At 41.5% G+C, this 5,486-nt stretch overlaps 1 protein-coding gene and 1 pseudogene across 1 annotated transcript in view; both read left to right on the top strand.

Annotated features, from left to right (window-relative positions):
- The window catches only part of SPESP1 (sperm equatorial segment protein 1), a 136,237-nt gene that overhangs the window by 14,057 nt on the left and 116,694 nt on the right, over positions 1-5,486 (top strand). The gene's annotated exons all lie outside the window — the stretch shown is intronic.
- On the top strand, positions 1,999-2,923 carry LOC105510648 (annotated as a pseudogene).

Genomic DNA, 5,486 nt, shown 5'->3' with positions numbered 1-5,486 from the left:
CCAGGATGGTCTCGATCTCCTGACCTCGTGATCCGCCCATCTCGGCCTCCCAAAGTGCTGGGATTACAGGCTTGAGCCACCGCGCCCGGCCTGTATTTTTTGGTAGAGACAGAGTTTCACCATATTGGTCAGGCTGGTCTTGAACTTTTAACCTCAGGTGATCCACCCACCTCGGCCTCCCAAAGTGCTGAGATTACAGATATGAGCCACCACGCCCAGCCATGATTAAGTGTTTTATGGAAGGTATGAAAATAAAAGACAGAACCCTATGAAAATATAGAACTTTCTTGGCTCTTAGCACTGGCCAGGAAGATACAACTTGTAATCTGAATTTTAGTCAGAGTATGTGGTAAGAGGCTTTTTATGTGTAGCCGTGCACTACAACTAGAGATGGGGAAAGCATAATGGTTATTTAAATTTATTCCTTTAAAAAAATAAATTTCTTGACATCCAGTTCCAGTCATGATTGAGGAGCTGGTATTGGACTCACCTTTCTGATGTAAACAACAATAGAAGCTAGACATTACGTAAAATGACAACACGCGTCACTGGATTATTATCCTTCAGAAAAAGGAAGCATGTGGCCAACCTCACATTCATCCCAGCACAGAGAAATGGAGCCCAAAGAGAGAGCAGCAGTGTCTCTGGGCAGAAAAAACAAAGATTGGAGTTCAGGCCGCCTAACACAGTTAGCTTTGGAGGGCAAGGTCACTTAGAGTCAGGAGCTACAGAAAAGGAGCCCTCAAAAATTGCATTAAAATTTCCCTCAGCTATTCAGCGCACTGTTAAGATCTGTATTTGCAGGGCAAGACTTCGGAATGTCTAGCAGATAATAGTTTTTGGGAGGCTGAGAGCTGAACAGAGATTTCAGAGGTTGCACAATAATGTGGATATGCAAGCTGTTAGGCTCATGCTAATGTACAATGTGGAAACCTTCATGGATGCCGAGGTATTCACAGAGACTGGAAAGCCCACATCCTAGGATTATGGACCATGAATTACCAGTGTTACACAGTAGGAGTGAAGGCTAAATTTATTTATTTATTTATCTGTTTTTTAATGTAATGCCGTTTATTTAACCTCAAAAAATTTCAACATTCTGAACATAAAAAAAAAACAACAAAATAACAAATTGTGTTTAAGTACGGAAGATTCTTGAACTTTCATTGATACAGTGGCTCTTCGCTTTGCTGACACTGAAGAGTTCTACAATTTGTTTAGAAACAAACAGTTTAAAAACTACAACACTTAACTAAAACAAAACAAAACGAAACAAAAAAGCTTCTCATGCCAGCTGATCCCCCTTTGTCCACGGCTAAGATGGCAGCAGAATGCTGTCACTATATTACTGAAACAAGACAATCTGAAGCTAAATGGATGCCACTGCAGAGTCAACAGGCCCAGCCTCACAGTGCACGCCCTGAGCTACCGCCCCTCCAAAAGGCATCTTCTCCACAGCCTCGACGCCAAGCAGGGAGCGTCAAGAGTTCGTCTCGTTTGGTTTGTTCTTTTTACAAACATATATGTAATAGACAATATATGCATATTATACATATATATACATATTATATACATATACACAATATGATACATTACATATGTTACATGTATAATATACACATATATGTATAATGTGTATACATTATATATGGGTATATATGTATATATTATATACGATATATGCATATATATTATATACACATACATTTTATTATATATAATATATATGTATATTTTATATATAATATATACATACACACACAGTTGATAATTTATAATTTCTAGCCAGTAACCATATAGTTAACACCACCTTACCAAAAAAAAAAAAAGCCAGAAACATCTTTAGATGCCTTGTCACACCAACAGCAAATGCACAGAGGGAGGAGAACACGAGAGTGGCTTTTCATTTTGAAAATGTTTGCGTGAGGTCGATGACAGGAGAAGCTGCGAGCGAGCCCAGGCGGCAGTTTTTAGGTTCATCAGCACTGCACTGCAGGAATGGCGGACTTTGGGATCTCTGCTGGCCAGTTTGTGGCAGTGGTCTGGGATAAGTCATCCCCAGTGGAGGCTCTGAAAGATCTGGTGGATAAACTTCAAATGTTAACTGGCAATGAGGGCTGCGTGTCTGTGGAAAACATCAACCAACTGTTGCAGTCTGCCCACAAATAATCCAGCTTTGACATTATTTTGTTGGGTTTAGGCCTGGGAAGCACCACTCTGCACAGTGCTGAGATTTTTGCCTGAAATCGCCCGGATCCTTCAGCCTAATGGATATCTTTTTCTGAAAGAACTATTGAGACAGCTGTAGGTAACAATAGCAAAGCGAAGACAGCAAGCTGTGTTCAGCCCTGACTCCTTCTGGTCTTGTGGAAGTGAAAGAGCTGCCGTGGGAGCCCTTAAGCCCTGAGGAGGTACAGTCTGTTCAAGAACACCTGGGTCATGAAAGTGACAGCCTGCTATTTGTTCAGATCACAAGCAAACTTTGAAGTGGGTTCTAGTTAGCGTAAGCTTTCCATCACCAAGAAGTCATCTCCTTCAGTGAAGCTTGCTGGGTACCCTGCTGCTGCCAAGCTGTGGAACCCTCTCAGCCAATGATATGGAGGATGACAGCATGTATCTCATTGACTCAGAGGAGCTGCTGGATCCAGAAGATTTGAAGAAGCCAGATCCTGCTCCCCTGTGGACTGCTTCTTGTGGGGAAGGAAAAAAAAGGAAGACCTGCCAGAGCTGCACCTGTGGCCTTGCCGAAGAACTGGAAAAAGAGAAGTCAAGGGAGCAGATGAGCTGCCAACCCAAGTCAGCTTGTGGAAACTGCTATCTGGGTGATAGTTTCCGCTGTGCCAGCCGCCCCTACCTTGGGATGCCAGCCTTCAAACCTGGGGAAAAGGTGCTTCTGAGCAATAGCAGTCTTCACCATGCCTAGGAGGGACCTGACATGGGACACATCTGCTCCTCTGGCCAACTCCTCTTCCTCAAATCCCACCACTGTGCTCCTCCCACCTCCTCTGGATTTCTTCTGTTTGAGATCTGTTTGCAAAGTGGGTGCTTAGCAGACAGAGTGAAGCTGGCTGGGGGGCACAGTTGTGTGTAGTGCTGCTGTGTATCAAAAGACCAAGGTATTATGGGGCCCCGTTACCCAGAATGGGATGGGTTTCTTCACCTCGTGTTAAGGGAGTATGTCCTGAAGAAGCCCTTCTCCTTATGTTAAAATGCTGACCAGACACTCTTGAGCCCAGGCATGCTTGAGCATCAACACTCTGTGACAAAGCTCCAGGCCCTGGCCCCTAGTCTAATCTCAGCAATGCTGCCACCTTACTTGTCTTTCAGAGTTGTTAGTTTACTCCATTCTTTGTGACACAGTCAAGTGTCTCATGACTTCAGGGCACCAGAGGAGTCATTCACTGGTTGTCGTGATGATATCCAGTGTCCCTCTGCCCTGTTCTACCCCCAGCCCCATTTTACTGTAGCATTGCATCTGTGTCCTGTTGTCATTTCTGTTAACCTTCAGGTATTAAACTTGCTGCATATCTTGAAAATAAAATAAAAGTGTTTGAAAATATGTAGAACTTTGATACAGTTTCAGGGTGCTTCAGACACCCATGACCACTTCATGTAAACCACTGAAAATTTCTAGACCACTTTGATAGGCTACAATATGATCATGATCAAATTTTGTAATTCTCAAATAAGACGTGTCAATTATGGCATGTGAGGGCTAAATTTCAATTTGCTGCTACAACAAGATTCAACATGCAGAAGAATATAATCTGGAGCCCATCCACTGTTTTAATCACTATATCCAGCATACAAAAAAAATCACTGAACATGCAACAAAAAAAGAAAAAGGAAGAAACAACCAATCATGAGATAAAATAGTAAAAGAAGCAGACCCAGAGATGATTCAGATACAAGAGTTAGTGGACAAGGACTTCAAAATAATGATCATGAGTATGTTTTAAAAAATTGGGAAGATGGATAACATGGATGAAAAGATAAAGTACTTTAACTGATCATTTGAATCTATGAATAGGAATCAAATGGACATTTATAAATGCAAGTTGAAATATCTGAAATTAAGAACTATTTGAATGGTTACAGCACCAGTCTAGATTCAAAAATAGTCATAGAAAATATTCAAATGGAACACAGAAGGAAAAAACATAATGGGGAAAAAACATAAAAAATAACAGAGAGATGTGGGACATGGGCAAAAGGTCTAACGTATGTGTAATTAGCATTTAGAAAGAGAAGAGAAAGAGAAAGAACATAAGTAATCTTGAAAAAATGGCTGAGAATTTTCCTAATCTAATAAATGATAAAGTTCACAGATTTGAAAAGCTTCAAGCAGGATAATAAATGCACACCTAAGCACAGCACAATAAAATTTCTGAAAACTTAAGATAAAAAGAAAATCTCTTTTTTTTTGAGATAAAATCTTGTTCTGTTGCCCAGGCTGGAGTGCAGTGGCACTATTTTAGCTCACTGCAACCTCCACCTCCTGGGTTCAAGCGATTCTCGTGCTTCAGCCACTTGGGTGGCTGGGACTACATGCACATGCCACCAAACTCAGCTAATTTTTGTATTCTTAGTAGAGACAGGATTTCACCATGTTGGCCAGGCTGGTCTGGAACTCCTGACCTCAAGTGATCTGTCCTCTTTGGCCTCCCAAAGTGCTGGGATTACAGGCATGAGTCACCAAACCTGGTCCAAAAAGAAAATCTTAAAAGCAGCCCAGGGCCAGGTGTGGTGGTTCACGCCCATGATCCCAGCACTTGGGGAGGATGAAGCGGGTGGATCACCTCAAGTCAGGAGTTCGAGACCAGCCTGGCCAATATGGTGAAACCTCGCCTCTACTAAAAATATAAAAGTTAGCCAATCGTCGTGGTGGGCGCCTGTAATCCCAGCTACTCGGGAGACTGAGGCAGGAGAATCACTTGAACCCGAAAGGCAGAGATTGCAGTGAGCAGAAATCATGCCACTGTACTCCAGCCTAGGCAATAGAGTGAGACTCAGCCTTAAAATTAATAATAATAATAATAATAATAAAAGGCAGCCAGAGAAAAAAATGATACAATTTCTCTTGGGGAACAACAGTAAAGATAACTGATCTCTTATCAAAAACCTATGGACAGCAGAAGACAATAACATCTTTAAAATGCTGAAAAAAATACAAAGCTAAACAAAAACCCTGTCAACCTAGAATTCTGTTACCCTGCACCAAAAAAAACTTCAAATATGAAAGTGAAAAAAATGTCCTCAGACAAATAAGAACTGTGAAGTTGCACACCTAGTAGACTAACATGAGAAGAAATCCTAAAGTAATTTATCAGGTCAAAAGAAAATGATCCCATGTCATCCTGCCCAGTAAATATGAAAGAAGACAATTCTCCCTTTTTTTTTTTTTTTTTTTTTGATATGGAGTCTCACTCTGCCACCTAGGCTGGAGTGCGGTAGCATGATCTTGGTTCACTGTAACCTCCACCTCT

This window comes from Colobus angolensis, unplaced genomic scaffold, assembly GCF_000951035.1.
Source record: "Colobus angolensis palliatus isolate OR3802 unplaced genomic scaffold, Cang.pa_1.0 Scaffold19, whole genome shotgun sequence".
In the NCBI taxonomy this organism is placed as follows: Eukaryota; Metazoa; Chordata; class Mammalia; order Primates; family Cercopithecidae; genus Colobus; species Colobus angolensis.
Note: the sequence above shows the minus strand (reverse complement) of the source record. Positions and strands in the feature narration are given on the sequence as shown.